The 18247-nt window shown below is 37.4% G+C and overlaps 1 protein-coding gene and 1 non-coding gene across 8 annotated transcripts in view; one reads left to right on the forward strand and one right to left on the reverse strand.

The window, feature by feature from the left end:
* PDE4D (phosphodiesterase 4D) overlaps window positions 1–18247 on the reverse strand; it is a 1287470-nt gene that overhangs the window by 534761 nt on the left and 734462 nt on the right. The gene's annotated exons all lie outside the window — the stretch shown is intronic.
* Window positions 1747–1808, forward strand: LOC123648727. Its single transcript, XR_006738748.1, has one exon. It is a non-coding gene; the product is annotated as a U7 small nuclear RNA (small nuclear RNA).

Consider the following 18247-nt stretch of genomic DNA (forward strand, 5'->3'; position numbering starts at 1 on the left):
ATTACCCACCTCCTGGTATTTGCATCTTTGTATAGTCCCCTTCCACATTTTTCCAAGGTTGGTATCAGGCAGAAGCAATGGCATGTCAAGATTAGAGATGATTAGATTATAAAAGACTGTGTGTGCCTTCTGTCTTGGGCTGTCTCTCTCTGTCTCTGCCTGTCTCTCCCATTTCTCACTCTGGGGGATACAAGCTATAATACTGTGAAAAGCCCCACAGAGAGGTCCATGTGGCAAGATACGGAGACCTGCCAACAATTTTGAGTCGCTATGGAAGCAGCTGAGCCTTGAGACAACTGCAGCCCAAGTCAACAACTAGTGAGAGATTCTTAGCCAAAACCACTAACTAATACAGGGCAGCACTGAGCCATTTACATGACTGAAGGTCACACATATAGAGCCATATCCTAAGGGGCAGGAGTGGTAGGGGAGAGTAGAAGGTTACAGAAGAAAAATTTCAAGGAAGGAGATATGATTATCATTAGTGCTGTCTTCAGCATTCCCAATTCTCCCTCTGCAAGGCATATGGCAGAATTGCACTTTCTCATCCCTTTGAAGTGAGGCATGGTCACCTCACTTTGGCTAATAAAATGTGAGCAGCACTACAAACAATATCCATCTCTCTAATTCGTATAAGTATACACATATAAATGTATGTCTTGAATATTACTATGACTTGATAAAATAAGACAACAAAAGAAAAAAGAAATATGAGCAGAAGTAATACATGTGAATTGTGGGAGAAACCATTAAGGTCTGGTGTATTATGTCCCTTCTCCTCTGCCACAGTGACTGGGAACCTTCCAGATAGTAGTGTCTCCCATCATCTGTGTTCCTAAGTAAAGAACAGAACCCTCATCCCTCCACCACCAACCTATTACGAACATGTAGCTTGAGTGAGAAATGAGCCTCTACTGTTTTAAGCAACTGAGATTTTTGTGTTGTTTGTTGTAGAATGATACAGCCCATCCTCACTAAAACAGAAAGTGGGTCTATGAGTAAGAATTCACTCTATGAAAAAAAGAAATCTGGTATGATAACCAGACTCAGCTATGAAGCTCAAGGTTCCTGAAACATGTAGTGATTCTGGGTAGATTGGGGTGATTGGCATAGGAACTCTCCTTATTGTATCCTGGAAATACAAAGGTTTGTGTATGAGAACTGAAAGAACTTTTTTACTATGTTCCTAAAACTTGAGAGCTCAAGGAGAAGCACAGCTATTGACTTCCCCGGAGAGAATAAGAGGAGAGAATGCATTCTCTGTACTCTGCAGGCAAATAATGTGCTGGTACTGCCCTGGATGGAATAGAAAACATTAATAGCTGGAACAAACTGGCTGGTGTCTGCTATTAGGCAGTCAAGAGACTGATGAGCATGGGTCGAGGTCATGGGTGGAGCAGAGGCCAACACAAAGTGGGAACTTGAACAGATTAATGTAGAGGCAACTGCAAGGTTCTCCTAAGAGTCTCAGAGATACTTAAGTGAGAGAAGTTGTATGAGTCATTGGTATTTATGCTGGAGAAGATGGACATAGAGATACTAAGATTGAAGAATTAATTTTAATGTGACCTAATTTATAGCCACCAGCTTGGAGATTAAATACCTAAGACACTATTGCTTTATTATTAATTAATTATTTGTTATTTGTTTGTTACAATAATTGATCCTACGTCCACACTGTATCATGTGGCATTATGTGGTTCTACCTTGATGAAGTCTCAACTTAAGAATTTAAATTCTTTTTGCAAGTGTTACAGCCCTTTTAGAATTTGTCTAACAAGTTTTCTGGTTTTCACCAGGAACCCCCTCCCACCCCCAGAAAAAATTTTAAAAAAGAATAAAATCCTTTTGGCAAGAGCCTTGTTTTAGTCTGGAACAGTTTAATCGATTCTCAACTGACACCTATTATCAGACACACATATTCATTGTTTTAACATTTAGTGGCTTATAATTTAATACAAAAAAGACTTGGGCGTCTGAAGCGAAGATGTGAGCAGTTCAGCTGATTAACATTTTGAGTATATGCACATTCATCCTTTGGATGGGCTCATGCCTCAGATACCCATTAAATACACCTCAATGAAACAATAATTAAACAACGGGGAACAGGGGACTAAGGGAGGTTTTCAGCAGTGAGGAAATGAAGTCAGTAAGGCTGGAGAGCAGAATTCAAATGCAATACTTATCTTTCAAAATAGGAGAGACTTGATAATGGCAGAGGGCAAAAAGTCAGTGGAGAAAAACAGAAAGGGTTGACAGAAGGAAACTGGGCTAGGGGTATAAGTTCTCTCAGAAAGTGCAAAAAAGTGGGACCTGGACCACAAATCCAGATGTCTTTACAGAGGATTTGCATACATATCTTACTCAAATAAATCATGGATTGGTATTAAATCTTCAGGGTGGCTTTTCATGACAACCTGGTTGTCTTAGTCCATTCAGGCTGCTATAACAAAATACTACAACATGGGTAGCTTACAAACAACAAAAATTTATTGCTCACTGTTCTCAGAGCTGGGAAATCCAAGGTCAAGGGACAAGCAGATTGGGTATCTGGTGATGGCCTGCTTTCTGATTCACAAACAGACTTTCTGATTCACAGACTTTCTGATTCACAAACAGCTTTCTGATTCATAAACAGCTTTCTGATTCATAAGCTCACATGGCTTAAGGAGCAGGGCGTCTCTCTCAGGCCTCTTTTATAAGGGCACTAATCTCATTCATGAGGGCTCCACCCTCATGACCTAATCACCTCATATGGGTGAGGACTTCAATATATGAGTTTTCAGGGGACACACAAGCATTCAGACCATGGCACTGATATATTACATGTGGCTAGTGTAGTTCTCTCCACCAGCACCCTCCTATTTTTCCTTCTCAGACACATCATAGTCTGAACTTATATATTCATTTGTCTGTCTACGTGTCTGTCTCCCCAACTAGGCTACAAGCTTCATGGGGGCAGGTTTCATGTCTGCCATGGTCACTGTTATATAATCTCCCCAGTACAATGCCCAGTACACGGTAGCTATTCCATAAATATCTGTGGATTGATCAAATCAGGATAGGCAAAAGAACAAATTTAAGACTATTTAACTTCATTGATTAAAATTTTAATCCTGAAATTGTCCTGATCTTTCTCAGGCCTCTTTTATACTTTATACCTACCTGCTCTTCTCACTTAAATGAAGTCCTAGAATGAACTGTGGCCCAGTAGTCCTTATACCTGTGTAAAATTACAAAGGTTTTCAATCCAGTTTTGATAATAGAGCAGCCAAATCTATCCACATCGCTAAACCCAATCAACCAGACTGTCATTCTTACTCTGATGCTATTTAGAATGTGCAATGAGCCACCAGATTCTACTTCCTAAAAACTAATTTCCCTAGAGCTTTTGCTCTATTATTTTATCAATGCCCCTGAGGTCAGAAACTATGATTTCGTCTCTCCTGAACAGTACAATTTCTCATTAAAACTTCTTCCTATAAGCCTGAGAATTTCTTTAGAAATGCAAGGAAGTTTCAAGGATCATGAAGGACCTTTGGTTCGATAGCAGCTATTTTTAGTGCTTTGAGAGCAACAGCACAGTCAAGTTCATTAATGACCTAGAAACAATTAATTCAATATATTTGTTCTGATTCCTTGATTGACAGAAGTTGTTGCTGTTTTTTTAATTGTTGTTTTGGTTTTTTGTTATTGTTAGATTTGAAAAACACAGTGTTTGGTCAATCTTTTAAAAATGTATATTCTTATATTTGTTTTTATATATCCCAATAACCAAGTTAGATTATCATATTTACATATGAATATGGGCAAGTCTCATAATCCAATAATTTATATTTTATATTTCCTGCTTCTACTCAAGGATAGGCAGATGGGCAATACTCATTTATTCATTTTTACTGACTGCCCCATGTTCCAAGAACAATGCTAGAGGCCAGGGATACAGCAATGAAGTATGAAAAAACTAGGGGCCTTCATTCTAGTTGGGGTAGGAGACATGAAAAATAAAAAGTCACATCTATAGATGGTTATGTGGTAATAAGTTCTAGGGAGAACAATAAAAAAGGAGAGAGGGAATGGGGAATGCCAGGGACAGGGATGATGTGGTTGTAATTATTTTTTTAAAAAAAGGTGGCCTCACTCTGAAGACACTTGAATAAAGAATAGAGAGAGGTGAGAAAATAAAACTAGGGGATATCTGGGGATGCAAGTTCTGGTTGAAGGAATAGAAAGCATAAAGTCCCAGAAGCAGGACTGTGCTTGGACAGTTGGAAATAGAAGGAAACCAGCATGACTGGACCAGAGCAGGAGTAGCAGGAGCTGAATCAGAGGTAACAGGAACCCATAGGTAGCAGGCCATTGTAAGGATTTTCGTTTTCATTTTGAGGGAGATCAGAATTTATGGAAGTGTTCTGGGCAAAGAAGTAACTGACATGACTTAGATTTGAGTAGCCCACTCTGCTGATGTGTGGAGAGTAGGCAGAAGCAGGGACGCTGGTCAGGACATGGTGCAGCAAGCCAGGTAAGGATAGTAGGTGGCCTGGACCACACTGGTAGCAATGGAGGTGGTGAGAAACTGTCAGATTCCAGGTTATCTTTTGAAAGAGAGCTGGGTGGATTGGCTGATTGGATTGTAATTGGGGGTGTGAGGAGAAGAAGAAAGGAATCAAAGGTAGGTGCAGAGTTTAACCTGAGATGGGGGAATCTGCAGGAAGAACAGGCTTGGTGGGGAGAGCAAGTCTTTGGTTTTGGATGTGTTAGGTTTCAGGTTTGTAGGAGACATCTAGGTGGAAATGGCTGGGAGGCAGTTGCACATGAAAGTCTGTATTCAGGGGAGAGGTTCAGCTTGGCAGAAACTTAACAGACAATGGCATACAGAGTTTAAAGTCACGTAAGATTAGATGAGATGTAGGAGACATGTAGAAAGAGGATGAAAGAGTGCAAGGACCAAGCTCAGGACGTGTCAATGTTAAGAATTTGGGGAGCTGAGGTGGAAGTAGCAAAGGAGAATGAGGAGTGACCAAAGAACAAGGAGGAAACCCTGGAGAATGAGATGCCTGGAAACCCTAGTGAAGAGGGGCTTTCTTCTCTGAATGTTGTCAAGCAACAGTGTAAAGACACCTGCTTTGTAATTTTTATTTGGTCATAAGATTCACACACATCAACTTTCATCTGGTTTAACATTCAATTTTTTTTTTCAGTTTTTCATTAAGCTTGAACACATTCAATTTAATTTGCATATTTTGGAGAGTCAAGCAATTTATGACAGAGAAAAAAAGAAGGAAGAAATGCCAGAAATTATGAAATATGCAAGATTAACTGGTTATATACTAGTGAGACAAAATGAAATTATATTAAGATAGTTGTTAAGTTAGGTCAGTTTTGCTACACAATAGAAATTATCTTAATCTTTGGCTCAATTTTTTTAAATGAATAATTTGAGTTAGAGTTTAAGTATTAAGGGGAACATACTCTTCACTCATATTTTGCAGCATATTTACATAAAGTTAAACTTATTTCCAGACATCTACATAATTTAAATAAGTTCTGGACCATTTCTTAGTTTCTGCACTGATGGAATTGACCTGACCATGGAGCAAACATTAAGTTCAAAGAACACTCTGCACTTAGATTAGCCCCATAGGAACAGGCCATTTTAAAACGCAAATATACAGAATTAGGAGGGAAGAGAATCATGCTGGAGTAAGCATCTTATTTCGGGATAAAAACTAGAACTGAAGTTTATGCCAATTATAATATTCAAGCTTTGTGTTATGATTTTGTGCTTTTTTTTTTAACTAAAACCAAAATCAAAGGTTTCTTATAAGTATGGGAACAGTGAATTTAAAAATAAAATAGAGCTATGTAGATATATTCAGCATTGCCTTTACTATTATGCACAATCATAGCTCAGAAGTATAACACAATCTATAGTACTACAACTAAAGCAACAACGTGCAAAGTTGTGTGTAATTCCATTTCCCCTTTTTAAAATGGACATAGTTATACCAGTCCTGTTTGCCTAATCAGAGGAGATTATGTATTTTGAAGCATTTTTAAAACTTCAAAATATCACACAGCACCAAAGGATGAATCCAGCATGACTTCCCTTTAATGGGTGAAAATTTTTAAAGCACCAGTTATTTTTCAGTCACTAGGAGGGCATTTATCTTTAAATTAATTAACACATCCTTAGGACACTGTGCTGATACTCAAGTTGAGTTATTCAAAAGGTGGCTTTTGGATGTTTTTAATGTTGGGCATTCTCATTCTAGCCCTGCACTCTTTATGTGGATGTCATTAGTATATGCATATATATGTCAGACCAGCATTTTAAGTTTAGAAGTTATAAATCAACTCCAAGGTTTCCTAGAATATATTAGCAAAAATGAAACTGATCCCCCAGTATATTTGAATTCTGAGCAGTCCTACTTCACTATGATTTTCTGGTTCAGAGATAAAAGCCTTAAATGGACTCTTAAACTTTAGGGTTTCTTAGACATTCAATACCTCGCTGTGTCATTTTGATGAGTCTAGTGTAAATGAATCTTAGACATGTGGATTGAATTTCCATGCAATACTCATAGCTATGAAACATCTAAAAAAAAGCGTTTTGGCAAACAGACAAATATGTTTTGCTGACGCATCAATATTTTCAGGATACTCAGTGGACATAGACTCAGTAGGCATATTCAACATAAGAGTGACCAAATTGTCCATGTTTGCTCTGATGTCACCAGTCTTCATGTATCCTTGGATTGTGAGGAAGAGAAGCCCTTCAACATTACAGTTCACATTTCAGTCTCAGTGAGCTGGGGTAATCTGACCTCCTGATTTTACTATAGGCTTATGTTGAATGTGACCCTAGTAGCCTCACAATTCTTTATGCTGCCTACCTTACACTGTTCACTAGCTAGTTAGCTAAACAGAAATGCATTTCAACCAAAAGAGGACTATCTTGTCATAAAGTGTAGGTAGTTTCCAGTATGTTTAGTAAGGTATCACAGTAAATATATTTAATATAAGCATCCACAATCTGTCTCAATAATAAAACCAAGCACTAACATCTTTTTTCTTTCTGTGAAAGTTAAACCTATTGAAAACATGCTGTTTTTTTTTAAAAAAAAAAAAACAACAATATTTTAGATTGTGATTTGTAATGGAATTTCACCAATGCAGCCATTTCCATCAATTTGATTCTTATTTCACTTTATGTACAAACAAGTTGTTTTTCAGTTTTAAAGTTTTAAAGAATTCAGCCCAGTATTTTAGTGTTTCAGCACTTTCTTTCCATTTTGAAAATGAGCCAAGTATTGATGTGGTCAGATCTGTGACTCCTCAAACCATTAGAAATTATGACTATGATAAATATAATGTAGAAGTTTTCCAATTTGGCAACTCATATTGAATTTAAGAATAGGAGTTACCTACAAAAGACAATGGCCGAGTCACCACAAATCTCTCTCTACCATAGCGCCATGCTTCCTAGCGATGACCCCAAATGGTGGAATGAGGCACGTGCCTTTGTCTTTTCAATCCTATCTATGAAAATAAAAGTAAGCTGCTAGAGTTAGTCTAAGATTTTGTACTCTGACAGGTTCCAAACAGAATTTCTTCTGTGTTTTTTGGTATGAAGTTATTCCCATGGAGATTATAATCCTGCTTTCCCCCCCATTCTATGCATTTCAAGAGCTAAATATCAGTGCAGGGAGCTAAAAATCATGATGTACTATCTTAGTTGGAATATATATATATACACATATAAAAAATATCATATTATATAAAATAATCAAGGGTTTAACTTAGTGTATTACTTAGACCTAATAATGATATATCCATGTAAGATTTTAAAGTATTGGATAATATATTTACATAGGATTTGGAACTTTTTGTCATTTTCTTCATTAAATTATCTGTCAGTTTTCCTCATCTCCAATTGCTGAGGATGTACACTGTCTTCTCATTTGTTGTCAACATTATGACTAAAAATATACCCTCCAACATGTGCACTTGTCTTATTTTGGATAGGTGGGTTTCAAACCTTGCCTTGCCTATGGGCACATTAGGTAAAGAGAGACTAGTATGGCTGAGGATGTCTGTCATCCCCTGCCTCCAACCTTGGAGAGCTCAATTTGGAAATCAGTGTGGTAGCCCTACATAGTGAAAGTCATTTGCTTACTTCTTTTCCATGAATACCATTGTGAACACTATGCTACAATGGGGACTACTAAATAAGAGATTAACAGCTAATAGTGAATGAATGTCTGACAGTAATAGCACCATGAATAAACCCATGAGTCTGACAATACTTCATTAATTGGAACTTGACATGGGTTGAATTGTGTCTCCCCCAGAATTCATATGTTGAGGTCCTAATCCCTACTGAGAATGTGACCTTATGTGGATTAAATAGGCTTGTTGAGGGTATAATTAGTGAGGCTACAATAAGGACATATTGGAGTAGAGTAGGCCCCTAATCCAATATGCCTGGTGTCCTTATAAAAAGAACACCATGTGAAGAGACAAACATGCACACAGGAAGAACATCATGTGAAGACTGCAGTTTTGGTGCTACAAGCAAAGGAACAACCAGAGCTAGGACAGAGAACTGGAACAGCCCCTTCCCTAGCTCCTTCAGAGGGAGGATGGCCCTGCCAACACCTGATCTTAGACTTTTCACTTCCACAGCTGTGAGACAATACATTTCTGTTTAAACCACTCAGTTTGTGATACTGTGTCACAGCAGCCCTAGCAAACTCAGACAGCACTCATTCCTCAATTCCCTGCATTCTTCCTTCAACTCCTACTATTCCAAGGAAATGCTTCTCACTAAGCAATGACCTTTTTCCAGGTCAGTCAACTCTTTCTATCTGGAGCTTTTAGGCTATTGGCCATCCCTTTTTAAGTCTCCCTCTATCATTATTTTTTGATTTTTTTTTATCTAAAAGTTCTGAATATTCCTTTTCATTTAATTTCTTCAATAGTCATTGAAAATTTATTTGTCATGTAAAACGTTATTCTTCAGTGAAAAAAAGTAACTGTGTTCAAGGAACATGAAGTCAGGAGGGAGAGAGAAGTAAATCAATGAGTAGAACACAGTCCTGTGCATAATATAAGAATTTATATGAAGCTCTTTTAAGTCTATTCTACAGGTTTAGGCAAAGATTCTCTTGTTCAAATTTACTTTTATTTTTAATTATTATGGGTACATAATAGTTGTATATATTTATAGGGTACATGTGATGTTTTGATACAGGCATACAATGTGTATCAATCAAATCAGAGTAATTGGGGTATCTGTCGCCTCAAGCATTTATCATTTCTTTGTGTTTGGAACATTCCAATTTCACTCTTTTAGTTATTTTAAAGTATTCCATAACTTATTGTTGACTATAATCACTTTGTTGTGCTATCAAATATTGTTCATTCTGTCTAACCATCTAACTATATTTTTGTACCCATTAACCATCCTCATTTTATCCTCCCCTCCCCAATACCCTTCCCAGCCTCTGGTAACCATCATTTTACTCGCTGTCTCCATGAGGTCAATCGTTAGGCAAAGATCCTTTTAAATGGTAACATACGTCCTGGGACATAAGGAGGGTTAACCTGGGCAGGGATGGAATATGGGAGACCTGAGCCAAGAGAAGAGGGAATTCTAGGCAAAAAGAACGACAAAGCCCCAGAGACAAGAGGAAACAATGAGGATTCAGGGAACCCTGATCAAAATTGTGTGCAAAATGCAGGAAAGGCTGTGGCAAGAGAACAGAACAAGGATCAGGACCTAATGGGCCACGTATGCCATGTTACAGTTGGACTTTATACTGAAAGCAACAGACAGTTACTGAAAAGTTTTAAGCAGGAGCTATATTTAATCATATTTACATTTTAGAAAGAAATACGCTGTGTATTATGTGAGGAATAGATGAGTGGGAGTAAGCAAAATAGAAAATAGAGTGTACAGGTAGGAGGTGGTTGTAATATTTCAGAAGAGAGAGGAAATGATGGTGGCTGCTATGGTTTTAATGTTTGTCCCCTCCAAAACTCATGTTGAAATTTAATTGCCATTTTAACAGGATTAAGAGGTGCAACATTTAAGAGGTGATTAGGTCATGAGGACTCCATCCCCAGGGGAGAGCTAGTACCCATATAAAAGGGCAAGTTCAGCCTCTTCTTGCTTTCTCTTGCCTTCTCACAGCAACAAGGTCCTCTCAAGATAATGGCACTTTGATATTTAACTTCCAAGCCTCCACAATTATGAGAAATAAATTTCTGTTCATTATAAATTGCCCTGTCTTGGGTATTCTGTTATAGCAACACAAAATAGGACTAAGGCAGTGGATTAGCCAAAAGTAGTACCTATATTTATGGAAAACAATGGAAATCTTTGGAGAATACTAGCGGTGGAACAGATATGACTTGAAAATTGATTGAACATGGGTCATAAAGGAAAGAAAACAATTCAAAAGTGATAAAAAAAAATGTCTGTCTTGTAGAAATTTGATGAAGTCTGATGTCATTTATGAAGATAGAGACACACAGGGAGGAGCAGACTGCACGTGATGGGAAAGGGATGGAGGCAGGGAGGCAGGCTTGGACACGCTGAGTTTGGACATTCTGAGTAGACATACCTAGAATACAAGCCTAAGGGCTAGGGGATCCAGCTGATGTTTTGATTGGTAGCTATGACAGATGCCTGTGAAGGCATGGGTGTAGACCAGACCACAAGGCTGGTTCTCATACCAGCACATCAGAGTCATCTGTGGAATTTCTAAACAATGTAAGTGCCTGGACTCTACTCCCTAGTAATTCTGATTCAGATGATCTAGCATAGTGAGCAGACGGCTGTGTTTTCAAAGGCTTTGCAAGTGATTCTGAGGCCTAGGCACAGTTGAACACCTCCGGGATAGAGGGTAAGAACAGAAAGGGCTGGGGACAAAACCCAGAAGAAAAATATCATTGAAGAGATGGGAAGAGGATCAAGAAACCTCAAAGACTGACAAATTGCAGGCAGATGGCTAGGAGCCTATGGAGGAAGGGACTGTTTTAAGCATACAGAGTGGTCAACACTCTTCAAATACTGAGTAAAATAGAGACTAAAAAAGTCCTCTGGATGTACCACTAAAAATGTCAGTATTCTTGGTGTGGGAAAATGCAAAATTGAGAGTAAGAATGTATAATAAAACTCTTTGGCTGTGAAGGGGAGGAAGGCAGTATGCAAAGTAGGACCAATGAAAATTTGACTTTGCACGGTTTTGTTTTGTTTTTTGAAGGGAGTGTTCTGAGTATCTTTAAATGCCCATGCTAAAGACCTGGCCCATGGGGAAGGCTGCTGATCCAAGAGAAGTGGCAGGGGAAGGAGCACATCAACTGAACAGGCAGAAGTGGGTGGATTCAAGATCCAGGGGCAGGTTTCCGCTTCAAACAGAAAAAGGGTGGAAACTCCCATCTGACAAGGAAAAGGGGTTTGACATGGGAGAAATGGACATGAGGCTGACTAGAGAAACAAAAGGGTTTTTTGGCAGATTCAAGGCTTCTTCCAGTTGGGTCTAGAGAGGCTGAACCTGCTAAGCACTAGGAGTAAAAATGGAGAGATCGCACAGGTGGATTAATCCTGGCTTGTAATTTTCCTACTTGGGTACAGCAGAATAACAATGAAGGATTTAGCCAGAAAGCAGTAGAAATATAAGACTACTAGATCTTTAATATAATAAGAGGAGCTAGAAGGAAAGGAAGCCACATTGAGAGTGTGGGATTTTTGAGTTTAAGATTTTGAGGTTATTTGGAGAAGTTCTGGCTGATGACAAGGTTTGAGTGTGGCCGTGGGGGTGAGTTGCCAAAGTAGAACTGAAGTCAAGGTCAATAGATTTAAGGAAGGGGAAGGCGAGAAAATAAGGCTGTGATTCTCAGCCTTGGCTGCACATTAGGATCACCTATAGCTATAAAATCTCTCAAAACACGGGACCAGTGAAATCAGAAGCTCTGCAGAGAACCAAAGCATGAATATTTTTTATAAGTACACAGGTTGAGAACCACAGAACTCAGTTGTTGCCTGTTTTGTCTAATTGAATTCTGAAGTCACTCAAGATGGTAAATTATATGGATACTTTTGGTTTTCAACTGGTACTTAGGAAAACATTAAGAGAGATGAAGGGAGTGGCAAAATAGCCAGCATGGGGAAGTAACAAGGGGTTCCTCAGCTCTTAAAATATTCTGTGGTTTATTATTAAAAATAAATGGAACTAGGGTTGTATTGAAAGACTTCTTTCTAATAAAAATGTAGACAATTCTCCTACACTCTCACTTCCTCTTTTTCTGTCCCCTACAGTTGGAATTCAAACACATCCCACTTTCTTTCTTTGTAAAAGTTCAATCAGGCAAGTTAGAGCTTTAGGCCTATGGAACACTGCCAGACTCAACTTCGCAATTTCCATCCTCACATTTCGGGTTGCTGTCTTGGATTCTGTTTCTTAGACTAAGCAAAGCCTGCTCTTACTAGTTTTTCAATTATTACCCACTCCCAGAGACTGGGTAATTGATCAGATCCCCTCCAGAGGTTGTGTATTAGAATTACCCTTTGGTTCACAAATAAAAGCTCAAAATTAACAGATATCCTTTATGTTTCCTGGAATGAGCACCTTTATCTGGGATGCACTGAATAGGAAGCCAGCTGAGTTCTTCTTGTCACCATGGTGATGTTACCATCCCTGAATTATAGGTTTTTGTAGGAGTTCACCCAGGTGAAAGCTTTGAATATAATCAGAAAGCAAATCTGCTAGGCCTATAAATGATGCTTCAGCTAATGAAAGCAGAAAAAATAATGGTTGGGTATTCCTTGGCATAGTGGCTAATTTCTAGTAGTTTCTTGCTGATTAAACCTCAGGAACATTTTTCTTCCTGTTCTCCTTCCTGCAGCGACAGAGGCTTTCCTGAGAAATCTATGGTTGCAAAAGATCTTGCTTATAAACAATAGCAGTGATAATATTGTTCCTAGCAAGACCGGCTTTTAATTTATCAAGAGTTCCCTGGCACTCAGGCACCCAAATCATTTTACCTGATTTTTCCCTTACCTAATAAATCAGCAAAGAATAGGATATGTTGTTAAACTAGGCTGTGCAACAGTGGAAATCAAAGTTTTAAAATTTTTTATGCCCCCAAAATATGTGAAATCTGAGAAATCCGCTCTAATAAATTCCAATAATGACTTAAATTTACATCATTTTATAATTCAGAATATTTATACATATTATAGTTTATTTTTTCATATCTTTTATTTCTTTTGATCTTTAAAAGAGTTATGTTAAGTATTGCCCTTTTTTGTTTTTTTAAAGAAAGTGACCTATGGCTTCAAAGGATGAAACCAGCCTGAAGTAAAACCTGAAATGAAGTGTCTAATGGGACTCCAAGTTCAAAATCAGATATTTTGACTCAGAGAACAGAGTTCTGTCTACTACACTGTTTTTTAAATAAAAAATATATGTATATATGCACATATACACACACACATATGTATGTATGTGCATACATATATATTTTAAGAGAAAATACATATAATTCCAGGTAAAAAGTATTATGGTAGGTGTCAATAACCATCTGAAATAAATGTAAAAGGTCTTCATTCTAACTTACTCTTAAAAGTAATGCCAGACTTATTATAGCATCAAAAAAACAAAACAAGCTAAAGAAAACAAAATTCAGCTCCAATCCAACATGCCTGACTTTCTGCTGAGATTGGAACTGTGTAACTCATCTCCATCCAAGCTCAGATCTCAAGTCTAAAGTGTTGGCTACCTTGATATATGGCCACTGTTACCCTGGTATTCCCAATGGCTTTTTCTTTGTTTGGGGCCCACCTCTATCTCTCTCCCTTTGTTCTAATTTTCTCCATCCAAAAGAAAAGGGGTACCCCTTCAATACTCACCTCTCCCATGCCCAATCTTAAGGAAGCTATGCTGTAGGTGCCCAAGCCAGGTGGTTGCTTAGCACCACCTGGGAGAGTACTTTAGAATGACTAATGTCATTAGCCTGAGACCGTCAACCCAATTCTCAGTCAACAGAAGGCCTGAGAATCCAGCGTAGGGTACTATGGACCTATGAAAGTATCTTAAGCCATGGCAAATTCACCATCGCTCTAAAGTTCTGACTAGTATCTTCGTGATAGTTCTTTCTAAATTTAGCATACTTCCCATTATCACAACATCTCTTCAATTTTTCTGTCAAACTCCTGATTCTTTACTTTCTGATCACTACCCGAGATGAAAACCCCTCCTTTGGCCTTGTTCTTACCATATTTCATTGATATTAAAATGCCACTGATTGTGAGATGCATCATCAATTGGTTAACAGTTTTTCAGGGGAAAAAAAAAAAACACAACCTTATTAAATGAGTACATCAATTGGATGACTCATCCTGATTTCAGAAATGTTAAAATAATAATAGAATGCTTCAAAGTTGTCGAAATACAGAATGCTCTTGCTCACACCCTCATTTAGCATAATTTCTTCTGCTCCAATATTTTCTGTAAGACCCCATCCTCTCACTTTTCTGTAACCCTAGTACATTGCTGTCCAGCAGAATTTTCTGTGGTGATGATAATGTTCTAAAATCTATGCTGTCCAGTACTATAGAACTGAATCTTATGCCTGGGCCACAGTTTTTCTTCTTGCCCTAGCTTGTACTGTTGCTCTCAATAACAACCTTAATCATGGTGACAATTTCTCCAGATTCACCTCTACTTCACCTTGGAAAGCCAAAGTCATGGACTTGGTCATCTCCAAATCTGCTTCCCAATGCTTGAAGATCTGCCATTCCTCCTCCAACTTTGAGGCTTGAAACCCTGTTATAATTTCCTCTCTGACTAAATCTGTTATCATCCAACCACTTAACCTTCCTAAGTCATCCTGAACTTGGTATGTACCCTCATGAGAACAACCAGATCCCCAGAGTTCCAGTCTCTGACCTTTTATACACCTTGACATCTATTGTTTTCTCTGTACCTTCTGAGCTATTAAGCATTATTAGAAAGAAATATTAGCCATGTTGACTGGATGATCCATTAATAATATTATTTATTTCTACAGGGGTTTCAATGTTTTTCAGCAATACCATTATTTGATAAGTTATTAAACGTCTTTATATTACTTTTAAGTTCACAACTTGACCCCACTTTCCTTTACTATCACTAGAAAATAATAATGGCAATCATACCAAAAATAGCTAATATTTCTGAGCATTTATAATGTGGCATGCCCTGTTTTAAGCATGTTATATGCATTATATCATTTAACAGTCATAAATATTATTTGGGCTGTGTTCTATTGGGCCTACTATTTTTTCTCACTTTACAGAGAAGAAAATATATATAATATGGCTGCATTTTGCAATGAGAGAATAGAAGCCACCTTACATGAAAGGGCTTTTTTATTTCCCATCTTAAACCAGTACTCATTCTCTGTCCTTTTCCTATATTTTAGAGAACTGATTTCTCCCCTTTCCAAATTGAATGGACCTATGCACGCTCTTAATTCTATCTCCTTTCCATCCTGCAGGACCTTTCTCGTAATTTTATCTACTCTTCCATTCTCTGGGACTTTCTCATGTCTCTGACATCTTCAGTCTCTTTCTTTCTTCCTCCACACACTCCTGCCCCCTCCACGTTAGTCAAAATGGTTCTTCCCACTTTATCTACAAATTCTCATTTAAAAAACAGAAAAACAAAAGATCTTCTCTCAAATTTGTCTATCTTTTTTTTCAGTCCTCTCCCTTTCTTTTCTTCCCTCTTTAAACTTCCTGAAAGAGTAGAGGGACAAGGTGACACAGTGACAAGCATGCTCCCAAGCAGGAGGAAGAAAGGTAGCTGTGTATATGTTGTGGCACAAATATTAATATCATAGTACTTGGCTTTCAGTTGCAATAAACTAAAATGTCCAAGTACATTGATGCATAGAGGAATTATACAGCCTCTGCTTTCTGATCCATCTATCAAGATATTTAGTCTATACCATATTGTTAAGAATTATTTCTTGTAGCTTTTCAATTACATGATCATTTCTTCATTTTGCCCAGTGGTTCTTCATTTCTCAAATGATAAAACTCTCAACATCCCTTTAAGCCTTTGCAGTCTAATGTCTGTCATTATCAGTTCTGATTGCTATATTCCAATTCCTAAAAAGTCACCATGTTACCAAGTTTTGTGGCCATTATTGTTTGTTGATCATTTAAATATAAAGGAAAAAGCTATCTAAATAGTCTTTCCTTTTTAATATTCTTTCCATTGTTTAAATTTATTGATAGGAATTACACATCTTGGCTGATGCAGAATTCTCAGATGGAGTTTATTACTTTCGGCCCTGTTGTTATTTCATGATTATATTACATGGAGAAAGGGATGCCTGTAGATGTAATTAAGGTTACTACTAATCAGTTGACCTTAAGATAGGAAGATGATCAGAGTGGGTCTAACCTAATCACATGAGCCCTATATAATCAGAGGATTTTCTTTGGCTGGAAACAAAAGAGGAAGTCACAGAGATGTGAAGTGTGAGAGAGGAGGTTCTCCTTTGCTGAGATGGAGATGACCAATGGGGCAAGAACCTAAGAGTAGTCTCTAGGAGGTCACAGGGGGCTACAGCCAACAGCTAGGAAGGAAAGAGGGATTCTTATCCTATTAGTGCAATAAACTAAGTTCTTCCAACAGTGACAGGAATGAGCTTGAGAGAAGACCCTGAGCTCTAGATAAGAGCACAGCTGGCCAAGCCCTTGATTTTAGCTCTCAGCTTGAGACCCAGAGCAGATAACTCAGTCCTGTCATCCTGGATTTCTGACTAAAGAACTATGAGATAAAAAAAAAAAAAGGATGCTGTTTTAAGTTGCTAAATTTATAGCAATTTGTTACTCAGCAATAGAAAATTAATATAGCCAAAACATCTGGATAATTTGTTGCTGCATCCTTCATATTGAAGGGTGACTGCTTTATAGAACAAATGGGTGACTTAACTTCTTAATTTGGAAATTTTATTATATATTTTTGGGTAATTTAATTGCAAGTTTGTAGTTTTCAAAAATGGAAACAAAGATTTTTAATAAAATTTACAAACTAAAATAAAAACACTATAGAAAACATTAATATTTTAATGGTGAAAGGATGAACATTATTTTGTTTACCTTTCAGTGATTAAAAAAAATATTAAGATCCAAATCATGTCACAAGTTATTTGCAGCATGAGAATAGAGTAAATATTTTGATAAAATAAATTAAGGTAATACCTTTAACGAGCAGTAAGCTAACGTACCCAAACGGATTGATGAATAGAGGCATTTCTAGATCTTGTAAATGTATATGTTTCTATTGCTTCCTGTGCCCCACACATAAATAAGATCTTTATTCTAAAGAATTATTCCTGATAAACATGCTCCTACTTTGCTTTTGTTAGTTCCATAATCCTCAAATGATAATGCTTCTGTGTCTTTTGGAAAGCATCCCAACGGACCTATCAAGAAGCTTTGTATTTTGCACACATTTAATTTTCCATACCTCCTCTCTTCAGTCTCTAGGGAATATAGTCTACTCTACAACCACATTTAGGCAATAAGAACTCAGTTATGTACCAACTTAGAGTCTAGCCCTTCTAGTAGTATTTTTAATTCTCCGGGATAACTGTGTCTTGACTCACTTAAGGTAATCAATTACTACTGTTCCTCAAATTTAACTGGATGGTGACGAGTTTGAAGATGTGAATAGTAATCCAGTAGAAAATACTCTGAGAAGACTTTTTCTTTTCAGGAGAGTCACTAAGCAGGTGACACTGACATTTTGTTGCTATTCAAAGATTAAAATGATAGTAATAGAGATTATTAAAAATGCACTGAATTCTAGGGTTTTATTTTATAATTCTTTTTCTAAAATAGAAACACATTGTAAGCTAATTGCCACACATATTTCATATTTCATTCTTAACTAGGCACTTAATTTTATGTAAACAATATGCTTTTCTATTACTTTCTAACTGCATTATGTATTAATCATGCCCTATACCCCAAAGCCCTTTATTTAGCAGGTTATATAAATGAATCCATAATTTCAGAGTATGGTTCAGGATTCAGTAATGTATTTGAGTATGTGCCATAGCCTTAAAGCATCAGATTTTTATATGAAGCCAAAAGAGTTTTCACAAAATAGAGATTGTTATTCATGGCAATGGTTTTTACTAGCAACCATGAGAAATGTTTGATAGCGTTTGGTTACTT

Source organism: Lemur catta, chromosome 12 (assembly GCF_020740605.2).
Source record: "Lemur catta isolate mLemCat1 chromosome 12, mLemCat1.pri, whole genome shotgun sequence".
Classification (NCBI taxonomy): Eukaryota; Metazoa; Chordata; class Mammalia; order Primates; family Lemuridae; genus Lemur; species Lemur catta.